Source organism: Echiichthys vipera, assembly GCF_963691815.1.
Source record: "Echiichthys vipera genome assembly, chromosome: 21".
Classification (NCBI taxonomy): Eukaryota; Metazoa; Chordata; class Actinopteri; order Perciformes; family Trachinidae; genus Echiichthys; species Echiichthys vipera.
In genome coordinates this window covers 22,019,466-22,041,097 of record NC_139846.1, presented here as the reverse complement: position 1 = coordinate 22,041,097, position 21,632 = coordinate 22,019,466, and the positions used below count along the sequence as shown (strand labels likewise).

The window sequence follows — 21,632 nt, the reverse complement described above, 5'->3', positions numbered from 1 at the left end:
ATATCACTCCACTGTGGCTTTGAGGAGGCTTATGATTTTAGTATTGGTATACAAACAAAATGACATATGACAAATACCAGGAGAGATTCTGGGTCAAAAAACACAAATCAAAGTACAAAAATGTGCAGTCTCCTTTTAGTGTGAAATGCTTGCAAAACGCATGTTGCGCACTTGTGTCACTTTTGTCTTTCTTGATCTTTTTTGGGTGTTAAACTGTAACAATCAAGTCTGTAATGCATCTCAGCCACAGCAGCTCGTGTCAGAGCTCAAGCCTGAGGTCAACGCCAAGGGCAAAAACCCCGGCTCAAAGTCCTACATGCTATTAGCGTCTCATCATAAATCACCACTAATTAGATTTCAAACGGCGGCTGGTGGGTTTAAAATAAGTGCATATTTACATCTCCATGACACCTTTTCCTTTAAGACCCACCACGTGAGACCACGAGGACTAAGCCTTCAGCGAGACTTTGGTGCTACATAAAGCCTGGAGAGGGTCCATGTGGGTCTGTAGACAGGGGACGCTTTAGACTGGTCACACTGATGGACATGGACCCAGTTAGACAGGAAAGCCATTACACTCGTTTCTGTTACTGTCAATCATTTGCTGGTTACACTCAATATTTTCTGTTTAATACAGTATCACTGTAAATTTAACATATTACATTCTGGGTTGGCTGGAGCTTCACTATATTTTTGCATAAATTAAAACAAGAAAATAATCACTTCCCCTGCATATCTTGAACCATGCATACAGACAAACATCTATGGAAAAGGATTACTTTAAATTAAATCAACAGGATGTGAACAACTACAGATCAGAACTGTGCATGGCATGTCCAGCTATGGAAACAAAACACTAAACAAAAAACCCTTAGGTCAGTCTAAGCCCTATTTAACTTGTCCACCCTAGCTGTTGACAAGGGGACGTCCAAGCTAAAATAAGGCTTTGCACAGCAGTATGAGACATGTTCAGTCGTGGTGCTTCTGTCAGTAAGAGATTAATCCACATACGGGCTCAGCGGTTGTCTCTGCCGCCTTCACAGATAACAAACACACTGTTGTAGGTCCATCTCTTAGTAACGTGTCTTTTGATAGAGCAGCTCCTGGAAAACAGACAGGAACAAACTCCATCTCGACAGGTGAATAAGCTATCAGAGACCTGAGCTTAACTCCCCAAAAGGAAAAATGAAACATTCTGACTAGTGGCTCTCCAAATGATTACCTGGACCTAGACACAACACAGATATATCAATATCCTGACACATGAACACAGTGCACTTCCTCTCAACCCCAGTCAGAGATCAGTTGCTCTGGATCTGAGCCAGTTAAATCACAGCCATCACCCGCCGGCAGTCTGACACCATGACCAACAACTGAGAAAAGTGACAGTGACAACCACTGACAATGTGTAACGGTAGACACAACATCACCATTCTGCCTCGCCTCCTCCCACGCTGGAAATCAGATCAGACGTCAGCCAATTAAGTCACTGAACTAGGGCTCATGTGTATTTGGAGCAGATGATAAAAATAAAGCTAACCCTCAGGGACCATGATTTAATGATGCATACGGGAGTATACGCACACAGCTTGAGCTATAGACGTCAGAATTACACACCGCATTGGTTTCCTCACAATCTTTTACAACAAAACAAAGATTTTCACACATTAAGTGGAGGCGCTACAGTAGCTTGATTGGATGGATTTTGATTGTTGGGTGTTGAGTAAAGTGCTAAAACGCTCACATGACACATGAGTAATGATTAAAGACAGGGCTTGTATCAATGGAAAAACTTGTGTAAAATGTTGTGGTGTGTGTTGCCCTGTTAGGCAGCGCTCTATTTCTGTCGGTGTCCTGACAGAGTGAGAGCAGGTGCAGCACAATGAACAACTGTAGTCGTCCCTGGCAGTCACTCACCGCTGAATGAGTCCCACAGAGGAGCTCAGTAGCACCAAAATCAAAATCTCACTTAGACCATTCGCTTCATCAACTCAGATAAATACGTTAATGGAGATACAGATGTCCAGGGAATGACTTAAGGTGGAGAGATTGGAACAAGTTCCACATTTTACGGTGAGTTTCTGAACATGTAATGAACTCCTGACACAAGGTTTGCTGGAAGTTGATTCTTGGTCAAAATGCAGAATCCAGCATGGTTGTGAAAGTCCCATTAGAAATGATTAAACGTATCAGAATAATTAAATCATTACCATAATCGAAACAAACATTTAAACAAAAAAAGGTGAAAGCATTTCTCTTAAACATTAGAATCTTCCTGTATTTGCATCAATCCTAAAACCACCAAACATTTAATTGAACTGATGAATAAAAACAAGTAAACTTTAGCGTTTTACCACCAAAGTCATTCAACAACTGACAAACAACGAATCCTGTAGACAGTCATCACAACAAAGTGTACCTTCTTAATGTAGAGTATCTTCTCAGAGAGCCATTGAGTCTTAGAGGAGAGCCATTTCAGGTGGTTACAGTAAGAAGAAGTTAGCCGAAAGTCTTTCCTGGTTTGTTCAGAATCTACTTCCACGGTCCCTGAGAAGGTCAGAGCTCTGGAGGCTTGTGGGACAGGACTACTGGGACATAAAGATAGACCGGTCCACAGGCCCTGCCAGCTAACACCCAGCACCCCCCACCCACTTTCTATCTACAACCCTCCTTTAGGGGCGCATGTGTTGTGGCTGGATCCACAGCAGGCATGAACCCGAGGGGTGGGTGGGTGATAAATTTAGAACGGTGCTTTCCCACTCCATCAGCTCCGGGCACGTCAATCATATGACAAAAGTGACAAGTGGCGTCATGAGGCCGATCAAACTGAGGGAAATTGGCAGTCGAGATGAAGGAAGATTACCTTAAAATCCTGTTACATTTAAAAGCTATGAATAATGGAACTACATCCACAAAAAGCCACTGGAAAATGCTAGAAGCATAGAGAAGTTAAGTCATTGAACCCACCGTCTAAATTCTCCTGAATGTTCTGGCATTTATGTTCAAGGAACCATGGGTCATTTTTTTATTTGTCCTAATTCAACTGATGTGGTCACAAAACCTTAATTAGAGAAATGCTGATGTGATCATCGGTGCATCAATTAAAAATATAATAACTGACAATTCCCCCGTACTCTACGGAGGAATTGTAACTGCACTTCTACAGATTTAAAGAATGACCCAAATTAATGCAGAGGTCCTGACTTTGAGTTCTTGTTATGAGCCTCGCTGCAGGGAGCTGTGTCCTACATTTCCCATAATGCAACTCAATAGGCATATTTAGATAGACTTCCTCTGCCTAGTCAACGCCAACGATATTCAAAATCCTTCACGTCCAGTTTGTAGTGTTAGTTTGTAGCCGTAGCCGTAACTGAAATGGTAAATGGACTTGTACTTATATAGCGCCTTTATAATCTTCTGACTACTCAAGGCTCTTTCACAGTGTTTGTGTCACATCCACCCGTTCACACAGACATTCACACTGATGGCAGTGGACATCTACAGACCATCTAATCTAATCTAACCATTCACATGACAGTTACATGACAGTTACACACCTATGTCTTGCCAAAGGACACTTCGACATGTGGACCAGGGGAGGTGGGGATCGAACCACCAATCTCTCGAATGGAGGACGATCCACTCTGTCACTGAGCCACAGTCGCCCCTGATGACATCACCAGAGTTGTTTAAGAAACCTGTGTAGTACTCCTCATGATGAGTAAACTGTGTGAGACAGAGTGCCCCTTACATGCTTAAGCTGCAAAATGGTTCCAAATTGAATCCAACGGGCAAAACCATGTAATGACCTACACATTAAGGTTTTCATAGCACTCCATCTTTCCGAAATAGACCTCTGCTGGTCTCTGGAGTCAAATCAGCTCACAGGCCAATAATCCTTCCAATATGGACTCAACTGGCCAGTGGCCACACACACAGATGAGCTGTGTACCCATTACAGACAGGAATTCCTTTATATAAAAGCTGATACTTGATGTTCAGCACAATCATTGGGAAAGGGATTCTGATTTCCTTTTGTGAGTCACTTCTAACATTTGCTATGATCTGCTGGTTTGGTCATCTTAGTGTGAGAAACATGAACCGACTGGGAAAACTGAACATGTGCTGTAAGGTCACTGGTGCAAATTTAAAATGGTATTTGCAACCTGTATGGAGTCAGAGTCATACAGAAAGCTCAGGTCATCTTACTGGACTCCGTAACACAATGTAAACACTGAGTTTACTTCCATCAGGAAAGAGGTGTAACCCATCAGGCATGAGGTATTTTACTCCATTAGCTGTAATTAGACCTGGAACTAGAGTCTAGCAACAGGAAGGGGCACCAAAAATCAGTAGAGACACTAGAACGTTATAGTTATACAACAAAAGCATGGCTCAGTCTGATAGGCATGCATGGTGTAATCCTTCCTCACAGTGGACACCAGACCAAATGACTCATCATCACACAAAGTCCATTAGTCTAAATAAAAAAGTGACACGAAGATACTTAAACAGTCAGGTCAACGAGCAGACAAACCTATCATTCATCGTGCTGATCACACAATTGAGGTTCAAAAGCACAGTGATGGACAACACTGGACAGATGGAGAGGAAGGAAGGGAATCAAACACACACAAAGACCCAAAGATAAGGACAGGGCTCAGTTTCAGCTGGCCTATGAACAAAGGACACACTGGGCAAAGGGAGGACACTGGGACCTTGACAGTCAGAGGGAAAAGGGGGGAGGGGGACATAAAGGACGAGGAAGAGATTTCTTATTATTGTTGTTTTTTGTGGACAGTTATTAAACATAAGGGCTACAGAATCACTAGTAGTGACACTTGCTCACTATCATCAGGGACAAACACTGACTTCCACTGTGGCTTTGAGCGTCACAGCAAAGAGCACCATCTAGTGTTGACAACGAGGCACAACCACAACACTCACTCTAGCCTTAGTGGCTTTGGGTCTGCTTTGATGGCTTTTTTAAGTCCCAACACCACCTCATTCTTCAAGATATCACCTCTACCGATTTGTTTGTGGCTGTGTGAAGAATAGGTAAACTTTGAAAGTGATTCATTTCAGCCCGGTTGAAGAAGCAGGTCTGGGCACGGGGCCAAGCTGTGGAGGTTCTTCAGCAGGGCCTTTGTACTTTCAACAAGCTCTGAAAGCGACGGGGTTCAGCCACTCCCGGGCTAATTAGCAGCGGAGAAACATTAGTTCTTCCAAAGCCAACAGTGAAATGCCAGGGCAAATGTGATTTCAATTTAGCCCCTTGTTAGGCAAGAGCCGAATGTTGATTGCTAACATGCCCCGACCACACTGAGCTGTCAGCACAACACAGAAAATGAGGGCAAAAGAACTCGCCTCCTGTTTTTCCATAAACAGTTGCAGATAGACCACAACAATGTCCTAGGATGCAGAAAAACTGGAAATATGTGTCCTATTAAACCCCGTCCCCTCCTCCACCGCCTCGCTTTGATGAGGGTCAGCCATGCAGGCAAACTCACACTCAGCATCTTTGCTTAAAAGGAGTATTCTGTACAACACGCAGCGCTCCAAACCCAGAACAGAGCAGAGCGTTCAGCCCCGAAACCTTCCAGCGGCATGGGACGCTATTCACACGGAGCACTGAGCATGAACCACCAGCGCCAATTAAACAGAGACACAATAAAATTCTGTATAAAAGTGATGTGAAAAGAATTAACAGACGGGGGAAGAGGACACAAGAACAGGTTGGACAGGGAAACACTCAAAACAAACCTACCATTACGGTTTATACTATTTAAATAAAGTATCACATCACTGGTCACTCAAAGCAGCCAACCCTGAATTATGCATAACTTTTAAGACTTATACAGCGTAAACAGGTGAGCTGTATAGAATTCATCCCACGTAGGGTTATCATGAAGGGGGAAATTACCCTTTAGAGCCCAATTCTTTTGTACCAAGCTGTTTATTTCAGCTGTAAAGTTGGGCATTTTAACTCACAGCAGCTCACCGCAGTCATATAAGCACACCTGGGGGTTTGCAATGAAGTATCCAGACTTCTTTCCTTGCCTTTGTCCCCTTCTGACATCATTTATCTCCTATTCTATGGAAATATGTTCGTCTTTGCGGCCCAGAGTTTGTTATGACCTTAGATAGGTTCATTGGCGTATCCATCTTGGATCATAAGGTTCATGTTCGTGAAAAGACCCAGTGATGTTGAACCGTATCTCAGCACTCATGGCATGCCTCTTGTCCAATCAAATGACTTGGTCAGAACTAACTAACTGTGCACTGACTAAATGACTTTTTTCAGATACATCTGGATTCAAAGCAGTAGTGGAGTCATGGGTTCAAAAGGATATGCATATGAATGTAGGCCTTAGGATAAAGAAACTCTGATGCTTTTAAAGAATGAAGGGTTAAAGGCATTATCTATAAAGCAAACCTGGCACTCAAGCATGCAGGAACAGCAAAATTGTAGTTAGTTATAAAAGGTCTTAATTAGTTATATTGCTTATTCATGAAATAGAATAATTGAAAAAAGGCCGATTATCTACAAAAGGTCAGCAGAAAAAAAACACTATGTTCCGCTGTAACCTTCAATTTCTGAGTAGCTTCCGATTCTAAAAGCCTCCCTATAAAAGTGAAATAGGCGAGTTTGTTCTGTTAATCACATATTTAGTGGAGTAGCAACTGGCACCAAAAACATTTCCGTTAGTACCCCAACAAAGTAAAAAAAAAAAAGAAGGTTCAAACCAAGCCGTTTCTCCCAGACTGCAAGGTAAGCATCCAGATGTGCCACAGTGGTTTTGATCAAAGCCTCTTCCTCTTACTAAACACTATTTCCCCACCTTTGATGCAGGGTATATCAGGCCCACACACAAGACGGGGTGGGGGGGGCATGGGCTCCTTTTAGTGCAGAGTTCACGGTGTCATTCTGCAGCTACAAATAGACGGTGCTCGAGCAGATAAGAGCTTCACAGAGGGCAGATAAAGAGGTGAGTGGGTGAAATGGGGAGTAAAACAGAGTGCAGGATAATAGTAACATAAATCATACAAAATGTGATAAACTATCAGAAATCCAGAGAGTGAAGAGAAAGATAAGACATTAAAAACATTTTTTGGGAAGCTTTTCGTATCAGGGAGCTCCTCATCTTGACAGCACCCACTGATGACAGCCCCAGGGGACGGGTGATGGGTGACGGGGGCAGAGGGGCAGGAGCTACCAGCCCATCTCACCTCCCCATTTCACCTCTAACATCCTACACAGCCATAACGTAGACGTCTACTCTCACAGATAACACATTAATGAGCAAAGACAGCAATCAGACAGCTGAGAGACTAGATGATGGGCCGGAGAAGAAAGTGAAGAGCGTACCTTTCATAGCTCCTCTGATTCCCATTGTTATTTATAGAACAGATCACCTCCAGTTAAAGTCAGGATCCATGGTCAGAAAACTTTAGAAACAGCAGGAAGGAAGAAAGACACGGCAAAGAAGTAGTAGAGGATAGGAGGACAGAGAAGGAGTGAGACTGCCAGAGGGGAGGACAGGAAGGACTACGAGTTACACGACCAGACTGGAAGCGACTGGCGGCTCACCAGTAACCACGGCCCACAAAACCACAGGGTGGGTTTGGCGGTGACACTGGCGTTGGCCTGTTAAGGCAGTGACAGGAGCAGTTAGAGCCAGCCTAGATCCCAGCAACGTTTTATCACAGAGAGAGAGAGAGAGAGAGAGAGAGAGACGTACACCTGGAGTGTGTCTAACGGCGCTAACGGACATTATGACAGCGATGAATAGGAGTTGGAATCCGTCCTAATGAGGATGAAGTGGTGGGAGGAGGGGTTGGAATGAGATAGGAGGGGGAGGAATTCCTCTTTTCCCCCCTTCCAGCAGCCCTGATGACTCCAACAGAGTGACAGTAAACCAAAAAAAGCAACAGCCTAAAGACGGAGGCAACAACTTTCCCACATGGCTGAAAGAGCAACGGTCGTAACTGACAAACGCAGACCGAAACATCATTCCAGTTCCTGCAGGAGATAAGCAAGGGCGCTGCATCGCTCTGTCTGACAGTTTGAGAGATCGTTTCCCTCGAGGTCAGGGGCTAAACGGACTGAACTGGGGCTGTGCTATATATCAGACTTCAAGGCTGACTCCAAGCAACTGAACACTATTTATTTAAAAATGCCTGCAAGCCATATACTGATGATGTATCGGCTAAAACGGACACAAAGTGCTGAGATGACAGGTGATATAGCATGGATTTGGATCTAGAGGGGCCAGTTAGATTAGAAATGAAAAGTCTGACAATTATTTTAGCAATTAATCGTTTAAAAAAGTCAGAAAACGGTGAAAAATGTTAATCCAAGTCTAAAATTATGTCTTTAAATGTGTCGTTTTGTCAGTCCAGAACCCAAAGATACTCAGTTTAACATGATATAAAACAGACATAGCAGGATGCTTCCATATTTGAGGGGCTGACGCAGCATTTTCTGCCATTTTTGACAAAAACTATACACACAAAGGATTCATTTGGTGTTGGATTCCTGGCAGCATGATACATGGAAGTCCAATATCCTCCTTTCACTTACAGTACATAAGTCACTTACATTAACTCCTAAGGAAAATATCTGCCTCCCAAGTTGCTAGATGCTCCGGTTTGTAAAGCACACGGTTGCTAACATTATCCGTCTGCAGTTTGGTGACGAGCAGGTCGCATACAGTAGATTTACCAGAGCTTTATTTGCTGGAACCGGCCGATTGCTACTGCTGAAGACAGGGTTGATGAATCGCAAGGGATTCTTTATTACACAGATATTTGATACATCGTATACAAAAATAAATGATTAGTGCAGCCTTAAGAACATCCTAAAGGTCTTATATTACTGCAAGCTTTAAAAGACAATACTGGCATTGTTCAATTCCAGGTTTATCTCTTAACTTCCAGTTACTACTACGAGTCCGGAGACCTGATCTAATTAGTTATACCACTCAGTTCCAATATAGGCAGGAAGTTAAAAGACAATATAAATCGGAGCACTTTGTCTGAAATGCATTAGTGCATATGTCAATAGCCATGGTCAGTGAAGAGCCTCCCATCAAGTGGAATAGGAGAACAGTGACCAGCTCTGATGACATGTACTGAAGCAGTGAGGCTGCAGATTGGGACCAACTGAAATTCCCAAATGGCCCCATCAGTTTGTCTGTAATGAAGGAACAGGGTGTTGCAACATGGCGCCATGGAAGAAAGCCCACTATGTAGATATGAACGGCTTATTCTGAGGGCAACAGAAACACAACCAGTCTTAATTTAAGAAGGTGACTGCTCTGTAAAGAAAACAAACTTATTAATATTATGTTCAAGTTCTGCCAATAGATATGAATGCCCTGAATCCTACACTGGGCCTTTAAATGAGCATGTTGACCAGCTGTAGGAGCAAAGAGCCACACTCAGCGAGAATTTCAGGATAGTGATTATTGTTCATCTTGAGACGATAAGCTGCTTTGTTTACATGTTTAACAAGTGGAGACAGGCCCATGGTAAGCCATTAAGGAGCAGAGTGAGTGAATGCAAGACTGGTTAGTAACTATTTAAAACACTACTTTCATATACAATACTTTCCTCTTCCAGCTCTTTGTTTGATTTATATTGTCTTGTTTATGGACCATATGTAGCCTGAGTCCATGCAGCCAGCAGAAAATGCTGCACCAGTACTCCTGCACATGGTAGCATTACGTGGCTGTGGTTGTGTACACACCAACACAACCATGCCAGGCATTCAGCACGAATGCTTGCCTATAAAAGGCAGGCCCCGAGCTCCTGCATGGCATCAGACCAGGGACAATGATGGGCAGCACCAGGTGTAGAGGTGTGTTCATGTACATCTGTACACTCAACACAGTCACCCAGTAAGACTTCGACACTTCACAGTGACTCCTCCATAACTCATCACCCATCTCTGATCAGTGCTCACAGGTTAGACATGAGGGGGGGATGAGCAGCACCTGGAGCCACCGGAGAACATCCACCACGGTGACCTCACACTCAGCTGCATCAGGGTCTGTTATTGGAATTGGACATGGGTGAAAAACAGATATTTTTACCGGATGATTCAACCCATGTGGAGTGTCAGATGGGTGGGGTTTCCCTTCCGTGCACAGGACTAATACCATCAGGCTGTCAATCACACGCGACTTAGCAAACTGAATCTCAAATGTTTTCACTGGAACAAAAACCACGACCCATTCGCAACCTCTATTTGATTCAGTCCTGCTGTCATTGTGAGTATTGTTTTTAGCGTGAGTCATGTCCATCTCATTCTGGGAGCATCACACTCCTTCAGGACCCAACTATGTCTTCCACTAACACATACAAGGCGGGACGTAGGAAAAACACTTCAGAGTTAGATTGATGGGTAACCGTTGACAATTGGTAGGTTATAAGAATGTACAGTAGACACACAGCAAACACATGATGCTAATTTAAAGATTGTGGGAGGATTTGGTGATGTAGAGTCTCGAGGAGCTCAGAGGAGTAAATTACAGTTTGGACAAACAGCAGCAACCTGTAAAAACAGATGTTACTCTGCAGTTGAGCTTCAAAAGGACAATTCCACGTCGTAATTTGATAGTTTTGGACACCCTTTCATATTGGTTACGATACCATAATAGATTACTCACTAACTGGCACATGGTAATGACTGAAGGCTACCCAAAGTGTACGATTTACAGAGATTTTATTGCCTAAATCTAACCAAAACTGTAAAAGGGGAAAAAGGAATTCCAGTTGAAATGACACCCTTGCTGTGATCTGAGGCAACATTGCTAAAAAGTAGTCCAGAGGCAAAAAACCCCACCAGACTGCCAAATATGCCAACGGTTTGGCAGATTATCCAAACCAGTGGTCCCAACCTCGGGTAGCCAAGTAGACACAAGAGGATGCTTTATTTCCACTTGTTTCAGATGAAACAATCTGAAAAAGGAAAAAGCGGTCACTGTTTGATGGAACTGCTCGACACTAAAGGACACATAACTTCAGTTTGAGAGGTCACAGATCAAACGTTTGGAATTACTGATCTGAACCTCTTTATTTAAAAGGTAAAACAATCCCTAGTTTTTCAAGAATATTGTACTAAAAATTAAAGTTTTACTCACTGGAATGTCAAGCACCCTAAGCACTGGAATGTCAAGCACCCTAAGCTATCTCCGCCATCCATTTCGTTTTGCTAGGCTACCATTACCTTAGCACCCCCCAAGGTGAATGGTTTGAAGAAATACAAATAAGTTAGTTTTCCCCCCTGTGCCAGAATGATAAGCTTGCATATCATACTCCACAGCACTGTTGAGGTCTGGCAATTCTAGACTTTAACGATAAACCATGGTTCATCCCATGGTTCGACTCGAGCCTGTTAGCCTGTGGTGCATGTCCCCTCTCTCTCCCATTCCTGTCAAACTCCAGCGGTCTTATCCTAGTACAGGCACGAAAAGGCCAAATAATAATAAAAAAATTCTGCCTGTAATGGCAAAAACAAATACTTTTAGTTGGCGTATATTGTCGGTACACAGCTTGGTTGTTGCAAACCGAGCTGCAGCTCTCATGCTCAATACTGGACTACTACTACTTTTTTTTTTTTGTTGTTGTTGCAATTAGTCACTTTTTCACACAGAAAAACATTAGGGAAATATAGTCCAGGTTGGGAAGTACAGAAATTATCCTTTAAATAGATGTAGGCCTCTTCCTAATCGTACATGGCTACTACAGTATGTCAAAGGTTAGCGTGTGCTTTCAATAACTCTGGCTGATTAGATCTGCTCAGATTAAAGGGTGGGTGAGGGTGGATGCATGAGGTCACTGGACACTAAAGGTGTGGTTATCCCTACCATAACAGGTCTTTACACACACAATCCTGACAACTTTCAAAAAGTAGTAAAATCCCCCGTACGTTTACAACTTTTTTTCCCCACAAATGTAAATATTGTTTAATGGATAAACACTAAACTACAGGCAGATCTGGAGCAGAGTCTGATGGCTTCCTAGTGTGACAATATCAGAGTTAGTGAAGTAGGAATAAACATGTTGGTTAATGGATCAAAGTCCATCAGGGTCTCTGCTAAAGCATTCACAACTCACTGACACAATTAGGCCAGTGTGTGTGTGTGTGTGTGTGTGTGTGTGTGTGTGTGTGTGTGTGTGTGTGTGTGTGTGTGTGTGTGTGTGTGTGTGTGTGTGTGTGTGTGTGTGTGTGTGTGTGTGTGTGTGTGTACACACTTGGCAACACGCTGCCTATTGTGTCAACACAACAGCTGCAGAGATCTAATCTTTCTAGCATCTAGAAAGACACACAATACACACACACACAGGATGGAAAGTTTGTGCACAGTTGCCAGTGAGGGTGTTGGATTATTAATATTAGAGAATAATTATCAGTGTGAACTGCCAGAATCATCTCTTCTTTTCTGGAGCAGCAGATAAAATGAAAAAAAATGCTGATATAGCTGCACAGATGCTCAATCTACTACCCACACCGAACCTGAAACAACCCCATCGGCCCTGCTAACTGCAGCAGGATGAGATCATGCACTATACATTTAAAAAGGCTAATGTGATGAACACCACCCAGGTATCCATGTAGACAAGTAAGAATGTCAGCTCCGGGGTGGGAGGGGTTCTGTGTTTGTGTGTGTGCGCGGAGCTCTGCTCGTCTCAGAGCAAGGTGGGGAGAGACGAAACTGACGGAGCAGACCAGATGGTGGCCAACAACAACAACAAAAGAAAACAGTTCCTCCAGGTTGTTAAAGATTACCAGACCTTTAGCAAGTAGGGAAATAAATATGGAGGTCTTCTGGCAGGAGACTCCTCTACTATGAACCCCTCAGGCAAGGAACAGGAAACAACTGACAGGGGGCTCAAAGGGAAACACTGATGCGTGGTTGCAATGCTGAGAGGCTACTCCATCTAAAAGAAATACTTTGTTGTTGTACTATTCACTTAAGCACAGATTTGACTCTTAATCATTAGTTAATTAAGTTTAGCTCGACATAAAGACTGGAAGCAGGAGGAAACAGCTTGCCTGACTGTGGTGGTACTGGAGCCTGGACTACTGATCTGCAGCTGCAGTGACAAGAATCACTGTAACACCGCAGTTTTTACGTTTCGACATTTGGATGAATGTATTAATTAGCAGAGCATTGGAGGTGCTAGTGGGTATATACACGAACTTTGGAGAGGTTAGCCTTGTGAAGCTAAGCCAACCACCTCTCAGGTCACGGTCACTGTCCATCCGTACCGTGCCCAAACACGTTCCACGGCTAAAGTCTAGTTCGTTTTACCAGTGTGAGTGCAACCGTACCGTGCCCAGGAGCGGTACTCTTGCCGGCCATGAACCGTTTGGGAGAGGTGGGCTTTTGTAAAGCACGTTTGCACATGTACGAGCATGAGCGTGCGCACGTGTACGAGCATGAGCACGAGGCCTACGGCGCCCTAACGTCATTTTATGTGCGCCTGTTCGGACATAGAAAAAAGAAGGAGGGACCATGCACGGACATTTAAAACAATGGCGGTGAAAGGTTCACGTTGGTGTGATGCGGAGGTGGAGTGTTTACTGCAGATTTGGTCGATGAAAAGATTCAAAAACAGTCGACAAGTACCCTAAAGCACGGTACGGAAGGACAGTGTGAGTGCGCCCTCAGCCCTCGCTCTCTTGTTAGCAAGTGGTGGAAAAGAAACAAAGTACATTTACTCGAGTTCAAATACGTCTTTCACCACTGCAGTTAACGCACAGATGTGATAACGATGTCAATCCCCTCCCCTTAAACTCACCCAACTCATATCCAAAAATGTGAGATGGTTTCTTTAAAGACAACACAAAATCTTAACGCTAAAACAGAGTATTGCATATGGCAGCAATGCTGGTTTTGTTAATAAATGCATGCGATGGCAAGTTCAAGGAATGAAGGAACCTGGCAAGTCTCTAAAATACCTTTGAACTGTCAAACGAGTATGTCCATTAAATGTTATGTCGGTTTTTTTTAAGCAGGATCAAACTATGCTTTACTGATTGAACAGGACACTTGTGGCAAAACACTAAACGTGGAATCTGTGGATAAAAGGATTTAAAAAAAACCTTTATGATCTGAGGTTCTTTCATTATATCGTAAAAAAAAAATATACAACCCCCCGTTAAAAAAAACAAAAAACTAAAAGAACGGAGCCGTAACTTTAAGTAAACATATGCAAAAGTCATCTAAGAAGTCAAAAAGCAGCCAATGTAAAATCAAAAACTAGAATATCTCGAACCACACACACTAAACAAGAAGCGGTTGCCATGGAGAGTAACACGTTTGGCATCGTCTCTACGGCAAGGGTCTGCTGTTGATTCGCCTCATCATAGCAACACATGAGGTCACTGACGAATGGTTACTGCTGACTGGTGGAAGTGAACCAGCGAAAACAGAGAGGGGCCTTGTAGAGGTCAGCGCGAGTCTGGCTGATCCAAGGACAGGAAGAGGCTGTTTCTGTGATCACCGGGCCACGCTGCTCAGTAATGCGCAGCACGTCCTCTTGGCAGCAGGTTATGGGTCTTTATGTCCCATGAAACATTCAGAAACTCAAAAGAGAAGAATGTGTTTTTATGAGGGGAACAAATGGACTCAGCTGATGTACTTACAAGATGAACACTGAGACAGTAGAGTTCAACTTTCTCCCTGCGGTGTCCGGGCCCCCTGAACGCCACCTGGTCCTGGAAACAAATGATTGACTTGGTCATCGCCGTGTGTGTGTCGGGCAGCGGTACAACTTTATATTAAAGCGGAGATAGAGTTTCCCTTCCCCCTTGAATAGTGCATTGCCTGGGAGAAACGAGCATACAGCGCGGAGGAATCCAAATTCACACCAGTCCACCGGCGTATCATAGCCACCGTACTCTACTTAAGTCTCTTTTTAGGGTCCGATAACATAAAATTTACTTTGTGTTTAAGCGGCTAGCAAACATTTACAAAAGCTTTTCACATATCAAAATGCCAGTTGGTGGAGTGACAACAGTGCAGCATTGTCTCTGTGACCTACATCAGGGGGTGCCCATCGTACACACGACATGCCACAGGTCTGTGAACCCAGCCGCCCTGTTGCACTAAAGTAGTGACAAGAAAGCATCTCTGACACACACACACACACACACACACACACACACACACACACACACACACACACACACACACACACACACACACACACACACACACACACACACACACACACACACACACACACACACACACACACACACACACACACACACACACACACACACACACACACACACACACACACACACACACACACACACACACACACACACACACACACACACACACACACACACACACACACACACACACACACACACACACACACACACACACACACACACACACACACACACACACACACACACTATAGTAGCCATCTATCCCCCTTTAATATTTCTGGGTGTACTAGCTATTGTGGGATTAGGTATGATTTTTGCACCTTGATTTGTGTGCTTTACAAAAACATTTTGATTTTATCAATAAACGGTTTCAAAAAGACACTGTTAAAGCACGTTATTAAAATTAGTCAAATGTATTAAGACTTAGGTTTAAACCCTAAGCTCTGCTCAATAATAAACACTACATTGTTTATTTACTGTAATGAAAAAATGCAAAATCAAAAACTTTAAATACTCTTAAATTAATAAAAAGCTGCCGTGTTTTACTCAAAACAGCACAGATTGAGACAACAGCCCTCCACCACCCTTATGAAAATATGAGTCAATTCCAGCCCTGATATATACCAACAATAAAAAATCCTGTATACTATGATCAGGGATGATGTTAAAGTAGTGAAACAAGACTTTTCACTCTCACATGTCACATTATTACAATATGTATCAAGAGAAGCAAGCAGTGAGTCAGTGATGAACAGATTTCATATGTGGCGTTCTAAACTCACTTCATCCTCATATCCAGTTCATTTACTCATCTAGTGAATGTGAATCATGGTGCAGTTTCTCCTAACCGCCAACAGAGGCTGATCAAATCACTTAAAAACTGCTTTATGTCCTTATAAGACCATTTAAAGACGTGAAATCGATAAAGTGGGAGCCTTATAACGCAGCAGATGCATTAGATTCAAGTCCAGACTGATGGTTTTACATGGCACACACTGAGACCGCCGTGCCTCACAGATGCTCTTAAATAGCAATTTGATCTTAATGTATAAAGAAGGGACTCGGAGGGTGAAGCAAGAGCATGTTTTCACCAACTAGTGATCTGGAACACAATATGGGTGCAGATCCAAAGATGTTTCAGGCGTACAGGCTTTATATCTGCATGGTTGTGTTGCTCCAGGTCACAGAGGTACTACAGAGCCAAAATATGACATTTAGGAGGTTTTCTTTGGTTTGTTTTCCAACGATACTGAGTTTAACTACAAATCAACTGAAAAGTGTTGTTTTGAGACTGATTTACTGGCGTTAAACACACGAGGCGGGGTTGTTTTGAGGATTATAGAACTATAAATCATTCCTGCTTTGCATGTTTTCCCCTTGATGTCATGGCAACCAAGGCCACCCAAGCCATACTTCCAACAAACATCAGCAAACACTGATCGACAAAGAATACATGTACAACATACGTGCAAAAACTATGTTACAGGTGGAAGCTTGTTTCATCACCGCCACTGAGCCGTGTCTCCTAGCAGGAGAGACTCTCCGAGCATCTGCTTCCAATAGCTGCCCGGCCTCCGCCCTCCCTCCTCCTCCTCCGAGGGAGTCTGTGGGATGCAAAGGACCCATCGGACCCATCTGAAGCCCGAGCCCAGCTCTCGGGACCGGGGCCCCCCGAAAACAATGATGTAACACCCAACAGGCTTATGTAACTGATCTCTGCTGGCAGTTTCTCCCCCAGAAACACAGAAGGTGGGGACCCTGAAAACACTCGCAAGAAGAACAGTACACTGTGATTCAGAGTGCACACACACACACACACACGCGGTAATGCTAGCAGGCTAACAACCGTATTGTTGTTGTATATTGCAACATATTTAGCCATTATAGAAAGCTACCAGCATCTTGGCTCCAGCACAAACAACAAACACTGCAGACCATGCATGTCATCACATGCACACTCAAATAAGCCACCTTAAGTAAAGACATGACATCTCATAGCCAGACCAGCTGGCAGTTTGCTGGCATGGAGATCATGTGCAGACACAGGTTAATGCCATCGCTCCACAGATAACCACCACAGACAGACCTACAACAGCTGACAGGCCGGAGACTGATGATCACTTTGATCCCACTCCTCTGGGTTAATCCATAATTATTTCTTCATCCAAAATGATAGACAATCATCACCGCCATTACATTACAGGATGCTGCCCCATCAATAGAGGAAAGTTTTAGAAAGTTGTTGCTTGTGTTGCAGGCCCAGGCTACGTGGTCCTAAATGTCAGGCTTAACTTGGAAAAGGATGTGTGTGTTTGTGTGTGTGCTCATTAGAACTGAGGCAAAGGCAGCCATATCACGTGTAAGAAGAGGACAAAACTACAAAAACTACTTTTAAGACTAAGGGCTAAAACGTGGTCCATGCAGTACTACGGTTGTTCCAATGTCAATACCAGTATCCGAAATGCCTCAGTTACTGCCTAAAACGCTGGTAACGTCGAATAGCCTAGTCAAGTCTACGCACCGATCCAAAACCAGGTCATTTAGCCCACCCAAAAACTATTTAATCAAAGTAATCAAACGTGGAATTTGTGGAAGAGTGTGTACTGCTGCACTTACAGTACAGACAGAAGAAAAAACAAACGATTGGATGTGTGTGTGAATGAAGAGGTGACAAAGCGTCGTCAGAGCTTTGTCAAACTGGTCAGCCATGGTGGCTCTGAGCACAAGTGAACACAAACAGAAGGGTTTCTCTTGTTGTTCTAGAGCGACCCTCGGGGCAACGCTCCAACTGCAGCTCATGCTTGCATTGCGTCACGATTCTCTAGAACGTAACATGTTCGTATCAAAGCTACGCTTGCGTTCTTGTGTGAACCGTGTTTCTGCCTAATACCTTCAATAAAGTGTCTATCACTGACCTTCACTGTGCCAAATTCAGATTGGCTGTGGGTGTAACTTGAGTAAGACAACCGTACACAAGGAGTGGGAACATGAATAAGGGAAAATCTCATGAAAACGCCCAAAGGTTGTTGAAATGCACCAATATCCCGATCATATTACAACCGAACTACCATGGAAAACCAAAAACAACGCATCAAATGCTGACATAAGGAACCAGTTTTGAGCCATAAATCTCAGGAGAACAGAACGGCAGGATCAACCTAAAGTCACTCCGCTCTCCAGCCATTAGCACGATCAGGCCCAAGGTGCTTGAGTGTTGTCACAATCCCTCTGGGTTCACTGACCTCACATCTTCAAGGTCTTGGTGGAGTGGGACGGCAACTAATTAGCTTCCCTGTGCACTTCCAAGGGTGGAGCAAAAACAAAAAAGTAGCCTTCCTTATTCCCCGCAGGTTATTTATTTTGGCAGGTCAGAAGCACGAGACTACCTGCCAAATGCAAAGGAAAGGGAAAAAACACTTGGACGGTACACTGTGTATTCATGCAGGTGTGTGCTTGCCTGGAGTGTGTGATATAATTCAACAAACGTACATTTACTCAGTTTCAGCTGCAGAGATATTCTACTGTGCATATGCTTGATGCACGGACCTACTGTTCAAACCTGCAGTTCAATGGGTTTGCCACATGGCAGTATTCTGTAAAGATGGAGAAAGACATGCAACACCCCGTACTGTGTGGCAGGGTGTTTGCACATAGGCTGCTACCATCATTCATTCATTCATTCATTTTCAACCGCTTGTCCCCATCGGGTTGCGGGGGGGCTGGAGCCGATCCCAGCTGACATCGGGCGTGAGGCGGGGTCCACCCTGGACAGGACGCCAGTCTATCACAGGGCACATAGAGACGAACAGAGACAGACAACCATTCACACCTACGGGTGATTTAGAGTCATCAATGAACCGAACACCTGCACGTCTTTGGACTGTGGGAGGAAACCGGAGAACCCGGAGAAAACCCACGCAGACACGGGGAGAACATGCAAACTCCACACAGAAGGGCCCCAGCCGGGATTGGAACCAGGAACCCTCTCGCTGTGAGGCAACAGTGCCAAACTTCATTTAAAAAACTACATGTTTCAGTTATTTTGTACATTACGAGCAGTAGATTTCAGACTTTAGTGTATTTGTTTAAAGGAACATGTACAAAATGCATTGGTTACATGGTGCAATAAGATGATTTGTACCAGATTCTAGCTAAAAGCCAATTTCCATCTGCATTTAAAGAGTCTCCGACCACCCACAGCAAAGTCGGCGGTCAGATAACCCTCCAAGAGAAAGTAAACTTGAGAACTGTGTCACTTTTAGCATTTGTTGTGCAGATGACAGCCCATCCCTGAGGTCTTTATCAAAAAAACATGGAGGATAACTTCAAAAAAATCAAAATGTCACTTAAATAAACTCTGCATGGCGTGTTGGACACATGCCGAACTAAAGACAATAGTGTATCGAATCATGTAAGAGCTGAAGTTAGATTAATTTTCCTGTGCGTCTTCGCTGACAAGCAGGGCAATTTTAAAGTACCGGATTTTTCAACGCAGTCTGGCGCCGCGTCCTGTGCTCGCATTGACCGATGCCCTGGCCGCTCTGCTGCAGTATTGGATGTCATGTAGCTACAGAGTAACTTAATATGCATCTGATAAAAAAGTCTGTTGTGGTCCTGGGCATCGGTCTCGTCTGAACACCCATAACTGCACCTTTGAGCTTCTTTCCTGGGTGGAGGGACGGGAGCCGACATGGAAGGTGTCGCCTAATATGAATGGTGTCCACCTGTCGGGAGGATGGGCTCACCTGGGTGAACCCTGGGACTGAGGAGTTCAACCTTCACGTGAGACACTGCACACTTTGTTTTTCTGAGTATTTTAAAAACTCCACACCCAACAGGTGTTGTGCCGTATTCAGGTAACCCACAACGGTCAGGACGTTGGTTACTTACAGTCTTTAAACTAGATAGATAGATAGATAGATAGATAGATAGATAGATAGATAGATAGATAGATAGATAGATAGATAGATAGATAGATAGATAGATAGATAGATAGATCCACGAGGGGAAATGAGGTCATTGTAGCAGCAGTAACATACAATCAAAAGTATTAAAAATAACATAAAATATGAACAACAATAAAATAAAAGTACAGTATCGCAGATAAACACTATATTACAATATGCTATGTTTATTTTAATGTGCAAGAGAGGAAGAAACTATTTTAAAGACTTTAAAGTCACAAACTTGGATGATAGCGAACACAAAACAACACCTTTTTGTATGTTATGTGGAAATAAACTGCAGCCATAATTACTAAATGAATGAAATGGGTCTTTTGAGCAAGTTGAATGTATTTGACTTGACTTCCTAAACATAAAACCAGCTTTTCTTGCAATGCATAGGTTCAAAAGTGTGCTTTCAATGTGGTTACCTGTGTATAAACTACTCCTATATGTGGAAACAACAGCCTTCTGATGCAGAATATCACCTATAATGCGAGGGGGTGCGTTTCACGGCAGGGGTGCAGAATACGGCACAACACCGGGTCCGTGAAAGCACCACCGCGCCGCTTCAAACCCAACATGTTGCAGGTTATAGAGACTTTAAACGCCTCTCCTCTGTTTCTGCCTTTGGACGAGGACCCGCTAAGTGACACATTGTTAAAGTCCTTCCCCACGCGACAAAACAACAATATGTCCACGCATGAACATTCACTCCTTCACTCCTTCACTCCTTCACTCCTTCACTCACCTGAGGGGGACAGCTTCTCTGTGGTGGGTGCTGGCGCCGCCAAACAAACACTTAAGCGCTGCTCGTGTCCCGCGGACGCACGCACGCACAGCCGACTGTGGTCCACTCAGATCCGCCTGCTCCAAACTTCTTCTTCTTCTTCTTCTTCCGTCAAGTTAACGGGAAACAACCCCACCAGTCCCTGACCGGAGTTTCAGAATAAAAGCCTGTTGATTTAGCACATGGCCCTGACGTTCACTGGAGATCAAAATTACAGAACAAATGATAAATGCTCGAGTTATTCTGGAGTATTTTTATTTATTTATTATCCTCAAAGCAGTTTCAGTCAAAAGCAACTGGACTTGGTTATTTGTCTAGGAAGCAATTCACCTCTCATCCAAGAGGCTTCATCAGTTCATGTACGCATCTGACCAGGCTGGGACTGGACCAGGACCAGGACCAGGACCAGGACCAGGCTGGGACTGGACCAGGACCATGACCCGGATCAGGATCAGGACCAGGATCAGGACCTGGACCAGGACCAGGACCAGGCTGGGACTGGTCCAACTAACTGGTGTGAGATCCAGGTATTTAACCTCTCACGAAACGTCTTCCTAGACAAATAACCAAGTCCAGTTGCTTTTGACTGAAACTGCTTTGAGGATAACGACGACCTGGACGAATGAGAACATTCACAGGCTTATTTATTTATTGTTCAGAATTTGATAGAATATCAGAAAATCAGAAAACCTTTGTTGTC

At 43.8% G+C, this 21,632-nt stretch overlaps 1 protein-coding gene across 2 annotated transcripts in view; it reads right to left on the bottom strand.

The window, feature by feature from the left end:
* svila (supervillin a) overlaps nt 1-14,705 on the bottom strand; it is an 81,661-nt gene extending 66,956 nt beyond the window's left edge. The window contains exon 1 of one of the 2 annotated variants that reach the window (XM_083936154.1): nt 14,660-14,705. The gene's annotated coding sequence lies outside the window, so the exon portion shown is untranslated. Of the gene's footprint in view, nt 1-2,419; nt 2,543-14,659 lie in introns of those variants that run through there. The other variant, XM_083936152.1, reaches the window with a different exon arrangement.
* Nucleotides 14,706-21,632: the final 6,927 nt, after the last annotated feature.